General features: G+C 49.2%; 1 protein-coding gene across 5 annotated transcripts in view; it reads left to right on the top strand.

The window, feature by feature from the left end:
* The first annotated feature begins 15793 nt into the window (after nucleotides 1-15793).
* FBXL16 (F-box and leucine rich repeat protein 16) overlaps nucleotides 15794-18574 on the top strand; it is a 75223-nt gene continuing 72442 nt past the window's right edge. For 2 of the 5 annotated variants that reach the window (XM_053276311.1, XM_053276312.1), the window contains exon 1: nucleotides 16465-16601. The gene's annotated coding sequence lies outside the window, so the exon portion shown is untranslated. Of the gene's footprint in view, nucleotides 15824-16074; nucleotides 16364-16464; nucleotides 16602-18574 lie in introns of those variants that run through there. The other 3 variants (XM_053276308.1, XM_053276307.1, XM_053276309.1) reach the window with 3 other exon arrangements.

Below are 18574 nucleotides of genomic sequence, written 5' to 3' on the forward strand. Positions count from 1 at the left end.
TTTGATCACCGTGTCTTAAGAAGGACTTTGTAGAGCTGGAGAAGGTGCAGAAGAGGGCAGCCAAGGTGACCAGGGGCTTAGAGCACCTTCCTTATGAGGCTAGGCTGCAGCATCTGGGGCTCTTTGGTTTGGAAAGTGGAGAGGGTGGACAGAGAGAAATTCCTCTCCCTCTCTCATATCACTAGAACCAGGGGTCATCCCATGAAAGTGAAGGCCAGGAAATTTAGGACCGACAACAGGAAGTACTTCTTCACATGGCACATCAATGGAATTCTCTGCCACTGGATGTGGTGATGAAAGGGACTTCGACAAATTCATGGAGGCCAGGTCTATCAGTGGCTACTAGTCTGGTGGCTATAGGCCACCTCCAGCCTCAGAGGCAGGATGCCTCTCAATACCAGTTGCAGGGGAGCAGCAGCAGCAGGAGAGAGGGCATGCCCATACCTCTTGCCTGTGAGCTCCCCAGAGGCATCTAGTGGGCCACTGAGTGAAACAGGATGCTGGACTAGATAGGCCCGGGGCCTGATCCAGCAGGGCTGTTTTTTATGTTCTTATGTCTCCTTCCCAGGTTCACCTGGATCAGTGGGGGCGTGATCCGAAGAACCCGGTGCTGCTCCTCTTGTCGTCAAGAACCCGAGTGCTTGTGGCGTTATCCGCTCCTCCGTCCTTGCCTCAATCCGTCTAATGACTAACACTCGCATATTCATAGCACGCGTCACTGTGCCTTTGAGTCACCGCGCACTCTGAATGAAATGGCACCCTTTCAAGGAGGAGAGAGAATGCGATGCTTCTCTCTCCAAGTTGGCGTTGCTTAGAATCACCGTCTCTGTCAGAGAGATGTGCCGTCGAATCGCGGTCCGATAAACAACATCAGGGAGGAATAATCTCGGGGCCGGTTTCAAATCATCTCGAGACCTGTTCAGAGACCCGAGCTTCGTCCGACGCCGCTTTATTTTTGTCAGTCAGGCAAGCCACTCTTGTCTGTGCTCAGGATCCGGCGAGCTATGCAGCAAGGCGTTTGGGGAGCATTACGAGCCCTCCAGGAGAAAGCGCTAATGTTGCAGCCGCTGATTTTAAGACTTCTCTCTACAGGCGCTTAAGCTGTGTTCAAGGATGCAGCACTCAGCCGATGCCAAAGGGAAAGGAGTTCTGTCCAGCCCTGACCCTTTTCCTCATTAGTACAGGGATGGGGGCATAGCTCAGTAGAAGAATATTTGCTTTGCATGCAGAAGGTCATGGTTCAAGCATCCACAAACCCACTTGCCAGCTCGCCAGTGGCGAATTCCCACCCACCCACCCTCTGGTGAGCCGGATGCTCAGCACCACTCAGATCTCCTCCCTGGAGGTCTCATTGCCATTTTTGAGAAGTGAAGAAGCAGCAGGGGGACCTTTCTGAGCAGGAGGAGATGGCCTCCACTGTGCATGACCATCTCCATCCCCCAGTGCAAGTGACAGAAGACCCACTTCTCTCTGAAGCCCTCTGCCTTTGTGCTGGAAAAGGATCTGAGGGAAGAGGGGATTGATGGTGGCCACAAATCTTGGGGTAGCCAGCATGAATGGTCCTCTTTGCTAAGCATCATCTGCCGTGGTTTGCATTTGGATGGGTGACTACGTGTGTGAGCACTGTAAGATATCCCCCTTGGGGCTGTAACTCAGTGGTAGAGCATCTGTTTAGAGGGAGGAGAGCTGGACTTGTGGTAACCAGCATGAATTGTCTCCTTTGTTAAGCAGGGTCCACCTTGGTTTGGAGTTGGATGGGTGACCACATGTGAGCACTGCAAGCTCTTCCACTTAGAGGATGGGGCTGCTCTGGGAAGAGCATCTGTGTGCTTGAATGCAGAAGGTCGCAAGTTCCCTCCCTGGCAGCATCTCCAGATAGGGCTGGGAGAGACTCCTGCCTGCAACCTTGGAGAAGCTGCTGCCAGTCTGTGCAGACAATACTGAGCTAGATGGATGAAGGCTCTGACTCGGCAGAGGGCAGCCTCCTACATGCCATGACAGGAAAAAGAAGGTGCCTTACAAAGAAAGGATGAGATTGTTTTCCATCCCAAATGATAGATGAGGACAGAGATATTTTTTTCTCGCTTACTTCTACATGGGAAACCTGCATACCGCCAATTGCACTGAACTCTAGTTCCCATTGCACAATGCTCCCTGCACAAAATGTGTCCAGTTGCACCTTAGAATAAATCCTGCAATGTACACACAGTTGTGGGTTATAGCAATAGCAATAGCAATAGCACTTACATTTATATACCGCTGTATAGCCGAAGCTCTCTAAGCGGTTTACAATGATTTTAGCATATTGCCCCCAACATTCTGGGTACTCATTTTACCGACCTCGGAAGGATGGAAGGCTGAGTCAACCTTGAGCCCCTGGTCAGGATCAAACTTGTAACCTTCTGGTTACAGGGCAGCAGTTTTACCACTGCGCCACCAGGGGCTCTTATGCGTTGTCTCAGCCTCTGCGAGTTAAGGCTGGGCTTCTGCCTCTTGTGTATTTGGCTGGAGGTGCTGGAGGGACTTTTACAGAGGGAAGTGACTTGTATATGAACGAAGCCCGGCTCTCGAATTCAGGTTAATTAACCCTGGCACGGAAACCTTCGGCATCTAAGCCCTTGAGAAAGTGTCAGTATTTCTCGGATCCACTCCTCTGTGAAAGAATTCAAGGTCAGTTTTCTTCAATAGGGCTAGGATTAATAGAGAGGGAGATTGTGCTTGCTATGAAGAAATGGTAATAGATGTTTTTTAAAAAAACAATACATAGTATTTTCTTTAGGTGTAAATTTCCATTTACACCCTGCCTGATCCCAAGGGTCCTCAGGCAATGTTCCCTCTAAGGCGTGGACATGCGCGCTCGCTCACACATTTTTTTGGATGGCCACTCTGTTCATTTTAGATCCCGCTCAGGTTGAATCAGGAAGGCCCCACTCTGAATGCACATGGTGCACACACACTGCCTTGATACTGCCGCCCAGGACAAAACTCATGCTGCACAGAGATGAAAAAAATTAGAGAGAACACTGTTCCCAGGGCAATTATTTTTTTGTCAGTTACCCCATTTACTTACTTACTTCCTTACTTATCTATCTATCTATTTTACCTAACTATATATCCGATTTCTATACCGCCCTTCCAAAAGTGGATCAGGGCAGTTTACATTCAAATAAAAACAACTAAGATCAATTAACAGTTAAAATCAGAAATGATAGAAACAACAGAAAACCATGAACAATTAAAACATTGAAAACAGTTTTAAAAAAAAAAATCCTGGAAAACCAGGCCAAACCTTTATGGTTTTAAAAACAGTTTCATCCGGACTCAGTGTCTGGATAAAACAAACCAGTCAATCACACCTGTTTGTGTAAATAAGAAATAATAATAATAATAATAATAATAATAATAATAATAATAAACAACGTGCTAATCAGGGTCTGCCCCTGTTGCATTTGAATGGGAGACCACATGTGAGCACCGTTCTGGGAAGAGCATCTGCCTATTTGCATGCAGAAGGTTCCCAGTTCCCTCCCTGGCAGCATCTCCAAGATAGGGCTGAGAGAGATTCCTGCCTGATTGAAGGGCCCAGAAGTCCTTGCAATGGCACACATTCTGAGTAGGATGAATTAATGGGACGTGAAGATTTTGAAGAGGCCTGCATCCAGGAAAGGTCATCCAGAGAGGGCAGGACTTGGTCCAAGAGCCTCCAAGATTTCACCGGTGAAATGTGGGATGTCTGTGAATGATTAGGAGGTGTGGCCAAGCAACTTGGGAGGTGTGGCTTGCAGGGTGTAGGAGGCGTGGCCCCACAACCTGGGAGGTGTGGCTTGAAATGGGTAGAGGGTGTGGCCAAGCAACTTGGGAGGCGTGGCTTGCAGGGTGTAGGAGGCGTGGCCTAGCAACTTGGGAGACTTGGCTTGCAATGTGAAGGCAGTGTGCCCAAGCCACATGGGGCGTGGCTTATACTATGTGGGGGCGTGGCTACACAATTTAGCAGATGTGGTGTGCCGTTTTGGCTGCAAGCACAGCATAGAGGGAAGGCAGGCAACCAAGTGCAGGCAGAGTGGATTTTCTTTTTTTTCTTTTTAAAAAAGATCTTTACAAACAAAATACAATAGGATTAAAAAAACCAAAAACCTAAGGGAACAAAGGATTAATTAGACCAAGGCACGCTGAATAGCTTATCACTACTTATTTGATTCCACTAGTAACCATTTATTATGGTTCAGGTTCAAATCAACCAAGAGGTTTTATGTTGGAGCTCCGTTCTGGTCCTCTGCAAAACCCAGAGCGGGGTATTCAAGCCAACAACACCCTTAATTGGGGGGTTTCTGACCAAAAGGAAAGAGGAGAAGAGAGGGGGCAATCCATTCCTAGGCGACCCCTTTCAGGCTCTCTCTGCTCCGTGCCCTCAGGAGTATAGGGTCCAAATCTTGCTTGTCCTGAAAGTGATGCAGACCAGGGGGTGGGGTGCACAGGATCCCCCCTCTCTCTGCACTGCCACCCCCAAAAATCTTTTTTAAGACAAAAAAAAAGAAAGACAAGAATCCAAAACCATCTGCCACCTAACGAGCATCCTTCCCAGCAGCGAAGGGAAAAGCTGTCTATTGATTGGCAGCCCGTGCTAAAAATAACATTAAACTCTCCATCCAGAACTGTGAAAGGAAGGAGGGGAGGTTTTTTTGGTTTTTTTTAAAAGGAAAAAAAGAACCACCCATTGCTAGGAGACCGTAGTTACTGGGAGGCAGGCATTGCTAGGCGACACCGGTTGCCGTGGCGACAGCTGGGAGCCTGAGTCATCTGCAGTGCAGTCTATCTTGGGCGGGGGCCGGCCAAATAGTGATCGAGCCCCTGCTGAGAGATCTCCCCCCACCCGCCCCGCTCTGTTTATATTTGTTTCCGGCAGAGTGGAGAGGGCAGGGAGAAGCGGCAGAGATTTGGGCTACGGAGGAAACAGGCTTTCCATGAAAAATGACAAAACTTGTTTATTCTAAGTGTCTACATAGGGACATACGAATATAGGAAGCTGCCTTCTACTGAGTCAGACCATTGGTCCATCTAGCTCAGTATTGTCTACACAGACTGGCAGCAGCTTCTCCAAGGTTGCAGGCAGGAGTCTCTCTCAGCCCTATCTTGGAGATGCTGCCAGGGAGGGAACTTGGAACCTTCTGCTCTTCCCTGAGCGGCTCCATCCCCTGAAGGAAATATCTTAAAGTGCTCATACATGGAGTCTCCCATCCATATGCAACCAGGGCAGACCCTGCTTAGCTAAGGGGACGAGTCAGGCTTGCTACCACAAGACCAGCTACTGGTGTCTACACTGGGCACGGCCCCCCAATGAACAGCTCAGAAGCGTACTTATAATTGAGCAAAGGGGTTCAATGAACCCGGGCCACCCAGCTCCTGAGGGCCACCCAGCTCCACCCCTCCCCATTTCTTCATTATCTCCCTCATTCCGAGGGGCTGCCAGAGAGAGGGCTGAACACACGGGGGCCCCCTCTCCCCTAGCTACACCCCTGGCCCTGGATCACATCTGCCCTCTCCCTCCTCTATGACCTAGAGCAGGAAGGGATGCTCCTGGCCTCCTCTCACTCTCTGTCGCTTTCCCCTTCCTAGGGGCTGGATTAGAATATTAGAGTCTTAAAACATAAGTGATTATTCAGGGGAGGGGATATATGGCTCCATGGCCTGGCCCAGCCCAGAAGCAGGCCTGGCCCAGCCGCAAGCCAAACTAGGGGGTCGCCTTGGGCACCAAGTGGGCAGGGGAGGCAATGGGCTGTGTCACGTCAGACTCAGAGCTGTCCTTTACCCTTCAACCATATAGGTGGGCATAACTTGTGGGCCGGTGGGTGGGTGCTCCCCATCGCCTACTCGCCCTCCCTCCCTCCCTCCCTCCCACACCACAGGCTCCTCCTCTACCTGATGCTTTTGCCGGGCCTTATAATGATGTCATCATGAGAGGACTGCTGGTCTTGTGGTCGCAAGCCTGACTTGTCCCCTTAGCTAAGCAGGGTCCACCCTGGTTGCATCGGGGTCCCCAGATGTTATTGGACTTCAGCTCCCATAATCCCCAGCCCCAGTGGCCTTTGGTTGGGAATTATGGGAGTTGAAGTCTAATTACATCTGGGGACCCACAGGCTGAGAAGCCCCAACAAAGGCCTGAGAATGGAGACATATAATGTTGGGATCAGGATACAGTGGGCTTGTTCGCACGACCGGCTGCTGGGTAGGAGGAAGGTGGAGCCAGGCTTTTAGAGCTGTCTGTTCTCCTGAGAAATGAGAAGGGATCAGCACACATTGAGGTCGGAGAAGGGAAATGCGACCACGTGCTAGCCTTGATCTGTGTAGCGTGGCACAGGGCATGCTTTCCCTCTAGCCTCGATAAAATGATGGGTAAACCATCTGGGTTTGCCCCCGCTGCCCTTCCAAAGCCCTGTGCGAGTTCCTCCTCCCTTGATTTTGCTTGTGAGAACCTGCCCAGTGAAAAGCGAGTCCTCGAAATCGTCTTACTCTGGGTGGCCATGGACCTCCGCATCAGGCTGGGAGCCCAGTTACAGCTTCATCCATTGGGCCGATTCGTCAAGGAAAGGCTGCATTCAAACATGGGGATTAGATGAAAACGAGCACCGAAGTTGCAGCCAGGAGGAGGAGCCAGAGTGCCACTGGTCTTCAGCTGGGACACAGTGCTGAGCAGGGTCTGCCCTGGTTTGCATTTGAATGGGAGACTACATGAGCGAGCACTGGAAGATATTCCCCTTACGGGATGGGGCAGCTCTGGGAAGAGCAGAAGGTTCCAAGTTCCCTCCCTGGCAGCATCTCCCAGATAGGGCTGAGAGAGACTCCTGCTTGCAACCTTGGAGAAGCCGCTGCCAGTCTGTGTAGACAATACTGAGCTAGATGGACCAGTGGTCTGACTCAGTATATGGCAGCTTCCTATGTTCCTAAGGGGGGAAAAGTGGAGCGATCAGTTCTGGAATTCCACCCCAATGGGTGGGGTGGGGTGTAGGGGGCTGGAGGCAGGTCCAGCAAGGGGCAGGAAAGCCAAGAGACGGAAGGCATGGAGATGAGGCAGATGGGGAGAGATCCAGGGGACAGGAGGCAGACGCTCTCCATCCTGTGGTGCATTCACTGCCTGAGGCTGTCACTTCCCTTGGCCTCATGGGGGAGCCTCCCTTGCCCAACATGCATTATTGAAGCATGCTGATCAAGCAGGACTAAATAGTACCATAATCTCCATTCTCTTGTTTATTTGGGAGAGACTTTCACCAATGACCCTGGGTCACTCCCATAAGCATTTCGCCCTGCTGTTCTCCAGTGGTTGACAGTTAATCATTTTACAACCAGGTTGGGTTTTCTGAAAGAAGCAAGCCTTGGGTGGGAGGGGGAGGGAGCTAAGGGTACTTAGCTGCTCATTAACATTTCATTGCTCTCCCTCTTGGGGGGGGGGATGCCTCTTGCCTGTGCTAAACATTAGGGCGGCAGAGGGCATTCGGCTCATTTTCCAGTCCGTGGCTGGAGTGTGGGCTGTTGCTTACACCTGTCACAGGTATAACATGGGAAGCTGCCTTTTACTGAGTCAGACCTTTGGGCCATCTAGCTTGGTATTGTCTGCACTGACTGGCAGCGGCTTCTCCAAGGTTTCAGGGAAGAGTCTTTCCCAGTGCTACCTGGAGACGCTGCCAGGGATTGAACCAGGGACCTTCAGCATGTGCAGCAGATACTCTGCCACTGAGCTACAGTCGGACCTCTTCTGCTTCCCTTCTGAAAAGTGTGCTTCAGCTAAGCCTGACCTGTTTCTAAGCTCTGGAGTCTTTACCAAAGGGGGGAAAGATTTGGTTATATCCCAGAAGCTCTTCTAGGAAATGTCTGTGACTGCTTTTTGTTTTTTGCATGATCGATGGACATACTGATGAGCATTCAGACTGATTAATCATGACTACACCACACTGAACCCAATGAGACAAGTTAGTTATGATTTAAGTCCCAGCATGATGCAGTGGTTAGAGTGTTGGACTAGAACCAGAGAGACCCAGGTTCAAATTCCCATTCAGCCAGGAGCCTCACTGGGGGACTCTGGGCCAGTCACTTCTCTCTCAGCCTAACCTACCTCACAGAGTTGTTGTGAGGATAAGCATAACGATGTACACTGCTCCAGGCTTCTTGGGGGAAGAGCAGGATATAAATGAAAAAAAAATGAATGAATAAACAAGCACAGCTCCACTGTTCACATGAGGTGGGGTGGGCTGATTTGCACCAATGTCCCCCCAGAAGTGCTCCTTGGACCTACAAGTAAGTTCCTGAGGGCTGCATGACCCTTACATAATCCCCTCTATAGATCTACATCTATAATTCTCTAAGGCGTACCCATTGCTAATCCTGTTCGTGGCAGCTCTCGTGAGAGTTTGCGAGCAGAAGTACTGTGGTGATTGGGCAATGGAGATTCCATATGCAGATAGGGAGGAGGAGCCTGTGAGAGCAGAAGCACCATGGTGATTGGGCAGTGAGGATTCCATATGCAGCTAGGGAGGAGGAGCCTGTGATGATTAAGGTCAGTTGGAATGCAACTGTTACTGGTCAGAAGATGTTTTTGACTGTAGAGGAGAGGAATCTCTCTCTGTAAAAGGACAGTGGGCAGGGGTCTGCGAAGAGAGGGGTTGTGGGGGAGGATTTTATCCTGAGTCCTATTTTGTTCCAATATTCTACTTCCTAGTTTCTTTCCTTCCTGGTTAGTACAGAGCAGGTGCCACATACAAATTAGATCAGAAGTTCCAGCCCAGTATCGGAAGGGCTGCCACACAGAAGGTGAAGCAAATGTGTGTGATGTTGCTCCTGAGGGAACTGACAGGTCAAAATGGCAAAGGAAGCAGATGCAGGCGAGACATTAGGATGGGTTTCCTAACTCAAAGAGCTGTTCAACCACGGAACTGTCTGCCTCATGGTGGGTTCCCCTTTTCTGGAGGCCTTTCAGACAGTGCCTGGATGGCCCATTGTCAGGAACGCTGTACCAGTTTCTTGCACTGAGTAGGGGGTTGGTCTAGATGCCCTTCAAGGTCCCTTTCTGCTTTTACATTCTATGATTCGAAGAATGTGGCTCATGTCAGCATTTCTCTGCCTGATTCCCCAAATTTCCTTTGGTATTGCTCCTTGTTGAAGTAAGTGGTTCACTTGGAGTTCTCCATGGTCCTGAAAATCCAACTTGGTTCACTTGAATACAATTTCACAAATGCCCCATGGTGCTTTGTGGGTTCCTACCAGAGTTCCCTATAACAAGGAATCCCAGATGCTGTTGACTACAACTTCCAGAATCCCCAGCTGCAGTGACCCTTGGCTGAGGATGATGGGAATTGTAGTCAACAACATTCCCTGTTCCCCAAGTTCAAATGCTTGTTCGGCTAGAAAACTCACTAGGGGATTCTGAGCCAATCGCTTCTCTGTCAATCTAACCAACCTAACAAGGTTGTTGTGAGGATGAACATAGCCATGTACACGGCTCCAGGTTCTTTGGAAGGAGAGCAGGAAATAAATGTAACCAATAAACAATCTTTTGTTACTTCCTCTAAAATACAATTTAGAGGAAGTAAAATCCTGGACAACCGGCATTATGCATTGGGACTAAAGATGGAGAGCTGGTCTTGTGGTAACAAGCATGAATTGTCCCCTTTGCTAAGCAGGGCCCTCCCTGGTTTGCATTGGAATGGGTGTCTATATGTGAGCACTGCAAGATATTCCCCTTAGGGGATGGGGCCACTCTGGGAAGAGCATCTGCATTTTTGGATGCTGAAGGCTCCAAGTTCCCTCCCTGGCAGCATCTCCAGGATAGGGCTGAGAGAGAGTCCTGCCTGAAGCCTTGGAGAAGTGGCTGCCAGTCTGGGTAGACAAGATTGAGTGAGATGGACCAAGGGTCTGACTCTGTAGGCAGTCCCTGTCCCTAAGGGTTCCAAAAGGCTCTGGGGCAGCAGGGACGCTCTCACAAAGGCCTGCTCCCAGTTCTGCTGATTTTTAGGAAGCTGGCAGTCCCCCTCCCCACGGTTGCTATGACACTGGCTTCCTTCCAACCCCGCCCCCCCGGGAAAGCTCATCAATTCAGGCCACGGAGCCGGGAGGCAGAAGTCACGTCATCTGCCCAGGGACGCTGCCCTCGCTGCCACCCAAGGCAAGGCGAGAGTCAGTAAAAGGTTCTTGCCAGCTGCCGTTGGGACTAGCCTCTCCCTAGGGCCCGCAAAAGGCTGATGAAACCCAGGATTAGGCCTGTAGAGATGGCGGCTTGCTTCGCTGCCGCTGCCTTCTCCTTGATTATTTAAAAGGCAGGTCAGGTTTCTCAATCTGGCAGGCGTGCAAAATGCTTGCGGGGTGTGTATGTGTGGGGGGAGAGAGACTGCAGTTCTAAAAATAGAAACCTCCCTCCCTCCCTGCCTCCCTCCCTGCTATTCCCTCCCTCCCACACCCTTCCCTCATCCCCTGCATATTAGCCCATCCTTTCTCTCGCCACCCTTCTGCGCTTTCCCTTCTTCAGTCCCGCTGCCTCTGCCCAGGTTCGAGATGGTTCCTCTCTTGTATGGCCCTCTTGTCATTCAGTGACAGATTAACCATGGGGCTACGTCATCGACAGAGCAGAAAAGTTTACCCTAGTCACACTCATTACGTACCTTGCAACCGCCCCCCAAATTCTGGCCACCCCGACCCTCGTTAAACACGGTCAGAGGAACGTGGTAGGGCTCAGAAGACCCCTTATCTCAAACCCTGGAGAGCTGCTGCCAGTCAGAGTAGACGATACTAAGCAAGAGGGTCCAAGGGTCAGACTCGGCAGAAGGCAGCTTCATAAGGTGAAGCCATAGACCAGTGGTAGAGTATCTGGCTTTGCATGCAGAAGGTCCTAGGTTAAATCCCTGGGATCTCCAGCTAGAGATGTGGAAGATCCCTCTCTGAAACCTTGGGAAACTGCAGAGCACAGAGCTTGATGCACCAACGGTCCGAGGCAGTAGAAGGCAGCTTCCTAGAGAAGAAAAACCCCCGAAGAAAGCTGGTTCGTTCCAATCTACGTCTATTGGCGATTACCGACATTCACATGATCGCATGAACCCACGACAAGGAGGGAATGCCAGAAGACCAGTGTGTACTGCCTCTTTAAAAGGGAAGCCCAGAAAGCCTCAGGATGAGAAGGCCATGGGAGAGAATTGGGAAACAGTTCATGAGCCTGTGTGAGTGGTTGGGCCTGTATCATCTCAGGGCCCTAAGCAGTACAACGCCCAGGGGGACCAGAAACCAGAGGCAGCCTAGAAGTTGTTCAGTTTTTGTTCCTATTCTTTCACTAATCTAAGTTCATCAAAATCTAAGTTCTTGAAGCTAAGTTCAATGCACTGAGTTTTCTTGTGAGTTATTAGCAATAAATAGTTGAGGTCTGCTATGTTATCATCATCATCATCATCATCATCATCATCATCATCATCATCATCATCATCGTTACTATGCTGTTTACACGCAGTCTACCAGATGTTATTGACTGGATTTAGTACTTTAATTATCGGACCCTTTCCAAGGGTCTAGGATAACTAAAGAATAATTAAAGATAACGCCATAGTATTCGTGCTGTCCTGAGTAGCATCGCCTATTAAGATCATCTGGAGAGGTCTAGTTATGGTTGCCGCCAATTCATGCAATTCTTTAAAATTTTAAGGTTTTAATTTGTGGGTGATTTTTAAATTGTTCAATTGTTTTAAGTTTTTGTATATGTTTTAACTTGCTCTATGCTATTGTTAACTGCCCAGAGACAAAAGTTTGGGGCGGTGTACACATTTCATAAATAAATAAATAAATAAATAAATAAATAAATAAATAAATAAATACCTTGGGGCCGGGCCTTCTCTGTGGCTGCCCCAGGGCTTTAGAATGCGCTCGCTGCTGAAATAAGAGCATCTCCTTCTGTGCTTTTAGGAGGACCCTGAAGATGCACCTGTTTTCCCAGGTTTTTTAACTGAAATTTAAATTTTAAATTTTAATGTGTATTTTTCTCTACGGTGATTTTTATCTGTTTTTATGAATTGTAAATGTTTTTATATTATGTACCCCAAAGGGGTTCCCAATCTAGAAAGAAGCACAAGGCAGACCCTCAGCAACAGCCACTGGGAGGGATGCCATGCAGGCTCTGAATAGGGACAGTTGCTCTCCTCTTGCTAAACCTGAGAGCCGCCATTTTGAGAAGGTGTCCCAGTCAGCAGGGGTTGCCTAGCGAAGCCGACCATTCCCCGAGGGAGCACCACATTTATTCTTTACTGAGAGTCTCTCCACTCTGTTTTTTCAACCAAGGCTGCTCGCAAAGCAGTTTACAGAGCAAAATGAATGAGGCAAAGGTTCCCTGCCCCAAAGGACTTCCAGTCTTCAAAGAAGCACAAAGGAGACACCAGCCATAGCCACAGGGAGGGACGCTGGGCTGGGCTGGGCTGAAGAGGGACAGTTGCTCTCCCCTTGCTAAACTGTGGGGCCACAAGGGGGCCTGAAGATGGTTCTTTGTCCCAAAAGGACTCACAGTCTGAAAAGAAACACAAAGGAGCAACAGCCACTGGTAAGGAAGCTATATTGGGTTGGATAGAGATAGTTACTCTCCCCCTGCTAAATACAAGAGAGCTACCACTTGAAAAGGGGCCTTTGCCCAGTTAGCAGGAGTGATTCCCAAACTGTGCGCCTGAGGATGGTTCCCTGCCCCCAAAGGGCTCACAGGCTAAAAAGAAGCACAAGGCAGACCCCAGCAACAGCCACTGGAGGGATGCTGTGTTGGGGCTGGATAGGGCCAGTTGCTCTCCCCCTGCTAACCATTGTTGTTAAGGACATTCATTATCGTTTATGTATTTAACATGTTTATCTACCGCCCAAAACTCATGCCCCTGAATGGTTTACAATAAAACTACACAGATTAAAACAAAACCAAAACATTAAGAAAACAAAAACAATTTAAAATTGTCTAACAATGATAAAGTCTATTGGTCTAATTAAAGCCTGCATGAGCAAATGCATCTTCACCTTTTAAAATCTGTCAGAGATGGGGAGGCTCTGATTTTGGCAGGGAGCATGCAGCAGGGAAGTAACTTGCCTAGGGAGCAAGAGGCTGCCACTTCGAATCCCCACTGGTGTGTTTCCCAGACTATGGGAAACACCTATATTGGGCAGCAGCGATATAGGAAGATGCTGAAAGGCATCATCTCATACTGAGCAGGAGATGGCAATGGTAAACCCCTCCTGTATTCTACCAAAGACAACCACAGGGCTCTGTGGTCGCCAGGAGTCGATTCCGACTCGATGGCACACTTTTTACCTTTACTACTACTACTACTACTACTACTACTACTACTACTACCATGAACGCAAAAAAAAAAGTTCTCAAAGTGGTTTGCAAAACCAGAGGAATGGGAGGCTGGTTCCCTGTCCCACAAAGGGCTCACAGCCTTAAAAAGAAACACAAGGGAGATACCAGCATCATCTGCTATTGGGAGAGTTGCTATGCTAGATTACATAGGGACATTCAGGGGCTGTGACAGTTTTGGGCCATAGGGCATGAGCCCCAGATCAATTCTTTAGTGTACCAATTTTCTGTGTAGGCCAGTATTGGTGGATGCATGGGTGTTTGATATCTTTTTAAAAAGGGGGGAGAGAAAGCGCTGGATTCCTTTAGAGAGCATGAAAAGATGTATTAATCAAAATGGGGGGAGGGGGCTGAGGGCCTAATCCTGACCTTGTGGTCCTAGGCCCCAGATCCTTCAAGTATATGGCAATACCTGAGGGCCTAATCCTGACCTTGTGGTCCTAGGCCCCAGATCCTTTAAGTATATGGCAATACCCTTGAGGACAATTGCTCTCCTCCTGCAGAATATAAGTCAGCCGCCATTTTGAAAGGTGCCTCTTTACCTAGTTAACAATGGCTGATATGTCATAGAAAGCAAAATTTTAAAAAATGAAATCAATAAATAAGGGAAGAGAGGACTCCCCTTTTCAAAGTAGCCTTAAAATTACTTGTTCCTGCCAGAGAGCCTACAGGTTTGGGCCTCTTGCAGATGTTGGACTACAACTCCCATCGTCCCTGACTATGGGCCACTGTGGCTGGGGAAGCTGGGAGTTGTAGTCCAAAAACAAATGGAGGGTCAAGGTTCTGTAGCCCTGGCCCAGAGTGATGGCTGGGAAGACGCAGGACAGCACAGGCATGAGAGCCAGTTTGTGTAGTGGTTAGAGTGCTGGACAAGGACCGGGAAGACCTGAGTTCAAATCCCCAGTCAGCCATGAAACTCACTGGGTGACTCTGGGACAGTAAAATATCTCTCAGCGTAACCTACCTCACAGGGTTGTTGTGAGGATAAACATAACCACATCCATGGCTCTAGGCTGCTTGGAGGAGGAGCAGAATATCAATGTAATAAATAAATACAATAAATAAATGAAGTGGGCAATAAATATGGGGACTGTGCCCCACTGTGGATATTCCTATCCTGCTAAACAATTAGTTCACCCTGTGCAGGCCACTTATCCACAAAAGCAGACAAGAACATTTTGAGATGGTGGGCGTTTTTCCAGAATGTTGTTTTGCATCTTGGTTTGCATGTGCATTTATGCAGTTTGTGCAGTTTCAGGCTATTGCACATCATAATTTCTCATTTTAAATGCTGCCTGGCCAGCATTCTGTTGCCCATGACCTGAGCTATTGCTTTCTGTCAGTCTTTACCAGATTGCAAGCTAGCTTACTATTTTACATGATACCAGACGGTTTCTCTTTGCAAAGTGCTGACTGTCCAGCTTGCGATTGCACAGAGTGACTAGACGATTCCCTATTTTTTAATCCAAAGCACTTACTTTCTCGACTGTTTCACACAGTGCTAGGCTATTTCTCATTATTGTTCTTTATACTGTCCAGTTAGCTATTTCACAGAGTGACCAGAGTATTTCCTATTTTTTAATCCCAAACACTAAATATCTTAGCTATTGCACATTGTACTAGGCTATTTGTCATTGTTGTTCTTTATCCAAAGTACTGACTGATCACCTGCGCAGAGTGCCAGGTGGTTTCCTATTGTTGCCCTCTATCCAAAGCATTAACTGGCTGACTATTGCGCTAGGCACCAGGCTATTGCTCACTGTTGTCCTTCATTCAAAGCACTGAACAGCCAGCTTACTATTGCACAGTGTGTCCGTCTATTTCCCATTATAGTTTTTTTAAATCCAAAGCACTAATCAGCTCTCTGTTTTACAGGGTGCCAAGCTACTGAACTTCTCTGTGCAATAGGCTTCCGCGCAATGCAGCAGTTCCATTTTTGTGTGTGGTGTTTCCTATTCATGGATCCCCAGTAACTGTTTCGAAATGTGCTACTGCAACCAAGATCACTTATCTGAGAAGGTGAAGCTGTGGGCTGTGCTCTTGAAAATAAACATCATTTCATCCTGAATTCTGACATCCCCCCCCCCTGAGGTGAAAGGGGAGGTTGGATCTGAGGCTGGACCCATCCCAGAACACGGCCTTATAGCTGATGGTGGGACCCTGGCACAGCAAGTTACAGGATCGGAATGTAAATTGGTTTACGTCCAGGCTGAACTGGGTTGTTGACCGGACTATAAAAAGCATCTTCAAAGCCCTATTATAAACCATACACACTAATCCTTCATCCATCATTTTTCCTCCTCTCTCTCTCTCTCCCCTGCACTTTCTCCCTCGCTTGCCTAATAATACATCCCCTCTGCTGGCTTAAAATACATCTTGTGCACACACACCCCACCTCCTCTAGCTGATTCACCTAAGATGTAAAAATAAGAATCCGGATCCAAACAAGAAGGCAGTAAAAGGAAGAGACGGGTGAGCCCCGAATGTTTTTCCACCATGAATGGTTGTAATCTCTTTAGGATCCCGGCCAGGAGGTGGAATGGGGCGGGGGGGGGGGATTGCATGGGGTGGGGGGAGAACTCACCGGCCTGTAGTCTTGCATTATTGATAATAATGGCTGTGTCTCTTTAACTGGCTTGCTGCACGACACTCAAGGGTGCGTGCATGTATATTCCAGCAAGCGTGTATGTGTGTGTGTGTTGAGGGAGGGAGAGAGAGAGAGAGAGCCTTCATCTTTCCTTCCTTCCTTTCTGGATACCATCTCTAGGTTTTGCTGGAGGGGGGGGAATAGCTCTTTCCACCTCTTCTGCAAGTCTAATCCTTCTGATCTGGCAACATACATTTCCTTTTTGCCTGCCCAGACCGCCCCCCCCCCACACACACACCCGCGCCCTCCCTCTTCTTCATTTTTTTTTTTTTTTTTGGTGGTGGGGGGGAAACAACCACCCAGAGAGCCGTGGATTCTCCAATGAGCAAGGCAATTTGGGGACAGGCGTGGAACAGAAGCAGAAGGTGTGTGTTGTGTGTGTGTGTCAGGGAGCCTCTTCTGGGTTTGTGGCTGATCTCAGGCTGGATTAGAAAATCAGGGAGCTTTGCGGGGGGGGGGGCGCTTTAAATTCTCTCTCTCTCTCTCTTTTTTTTTTTTTACCCTTCCTCTGAAGGGCTCTCCTCTCTCCGGATGCTTCTCTTGACATGAAAGGCTCGTCTGGCAGGGGGAGGCATGGCATGAACTAGGACGCCCAGGCTGGAGGTAAGCAAGCCTGCGTTCGTGGATTTAATCTCCCCCCCCCAACACCTCCCCCCCCTTCACTCCTGCCCCCCAACCTGGACGCCGCGTATTGATGTCTGTAGGACGCATCCCACCCAGAGGGTTTGCTCGCATCTGCGCCAAGGGAGGGACCAGGGACTGTAATTACATCCCTCCTCGATGGAGATCACAGCATCTTCTCCGAGAGGGGATTGCATAAGGACAATCTCTCTCCCTGCCTTCTTCATTCAGCAGGGCTGGGTCTCTCTCTTTCTGTGTCCCCCCCCCCATCCCATGCTTTGGGGGGTTGCTGCTTGGGGGGGCTCTTTCTTGGGGGGCTGAGCTGGCCCATCTATCTAGCCCTCCTCCTTGGGGGTGGGTGTTTTGGGGGTGTTGTGCTTTTTTTTTTTTTTTGGCTTGGTTTGGTTTTGCTGCATTGAATGGAAATTTCGGTGCAAGGTAATCTATGGCTGCTGGGAATGGAGTGGATGGATGTTGTCGTCAGGCCAGAGGGCCAGTGCTGTGTGATTCATGCTTTGGGGGAGCGACGGAGGGCCCCGTTCCCAGGACCAGATGGGAGGAGAGCTGGTCTGGTGGTAGCAAGCATGAGTGGCCCCCTTTGCTCAGCAGGGTCTGCCCTGGTTTGCATTTGGATGGGAGACTACCTGTGTGAGCACGGTCAGATCTTCCCCTTAGGGGATGGGGTCGCCCTGGGAGGAGCGCCTGCCTGCCTGCTTGCTTGCATGCAGAAGGTTCCGAGTTCCCTCCCTGGCATCTCCAGATAGGGCTGAGAGTGATTCCTGCCTGTCTGTGTAGACAGTATAGAGGCTGCTGCCAGTCTGTGTAGATAATTCTGAGTTAGATTTAGCCAGGGTCTGCCTTGGAAGAAGGCAGCTCCCTATGATCCTATGACCTGCTTGGGCTGGATGAAAGGTTCTGGAGCTGCAGTGGCCGGTTAGATCCATATGGACTAGTAGCTTAGAAATAGTCTGGGGAAATGGCAGGACCAGCTTGGCTCTTTGTTGTTGTTGTTGTTTTTGTTGTTGCTGTTGTTGTTGTTGGTGGTGGTGGTTTGGTTTTAGCTTTTGTGTCCATTAGAGGAAAGGGCCTTGCTGTTTCAGTTTCAGCCATGCCCGATGACGTGCCTCGGTGTGTTTTGAAGATAGCTGACTGATGGAACACTCACAGATGTCTGGGGCTGCGGTCCTGTGCACACTTAATCCAAAATCAGCTTGCTTTGGTTCAGGGAGAATCATTTCCATGCATAGGGTTGAGTGGCACAAGTTGGCATTGGTAGGCTTCAAATCCTGACCCGGGGTTGCCACCTTTTCGTATTGCTCCTGCTCCTGTGCTTTTAACAGTAATCTGCTGGCACACAGAAAAGCAGCAGTTCCTGGCAAGGAGAGAAGTGGAGAGGGGAAGCTTTACCTGCTGCGTGTTGGCAGGCTACTATTAGTGGCACAGGAGCAAGGCTGGCAAAGCAGGTGGCAACCCTACGGCATGACCCCACAAGTCAGCATTCTGGGGGCGGGGGTGGGGTCTTGTCCAGAGCCAAGATCCTGCTCATACTTGGGATGTTGGGTGGCACAGGGCAGATATACAGCCACAGAGACGGCGCTGTTTGTGGGTTTCAACATGAGGCAATTTGGTTTACAGCTGGGGTTCTCAAACATGAGGTTGTTGGACTACAACTCCCATCATGCCCAGTCGCAATGGCTGAATGTGTTGTTTTGGAAATGCAGTGGGTTTGGGAGGAGGTGCGAAGAAACAGTGCTCTTTGGAAGATGTCATCTCTGCGGCTTTCCTGTCAGTGCTGAAGAGAGTATAGGGTTGCCAACTGCTCTACCAACCCCTGCTCCTGTGCCTTTCCTTTGGCTATCTGGATCGGAAGCCCTCTATCTACCATTGAGTCTGATGCTTGGTTTCTTAATCAAATCAAATCAAATCAAATAAAAGTTCCAGGAGCTCAAGACTGC

The sequence above is a fragment of the Hemicordylus capensis genome, chromosome 13 (genome assembly GCF_027244095.1).
Source record: "Hemicordylus capensis ecotype Gifberg chromosome 13, rHemCap1.1.pri, whole genome shotgun sequence".
NCBI classification, from domain to species: domain Eukaryota; kingdom Metazoa; phylum Chordata; class Lepidosauria; order Squamata; family Cordylidae; genus Hemicordylus; species Hemicordylus capensis.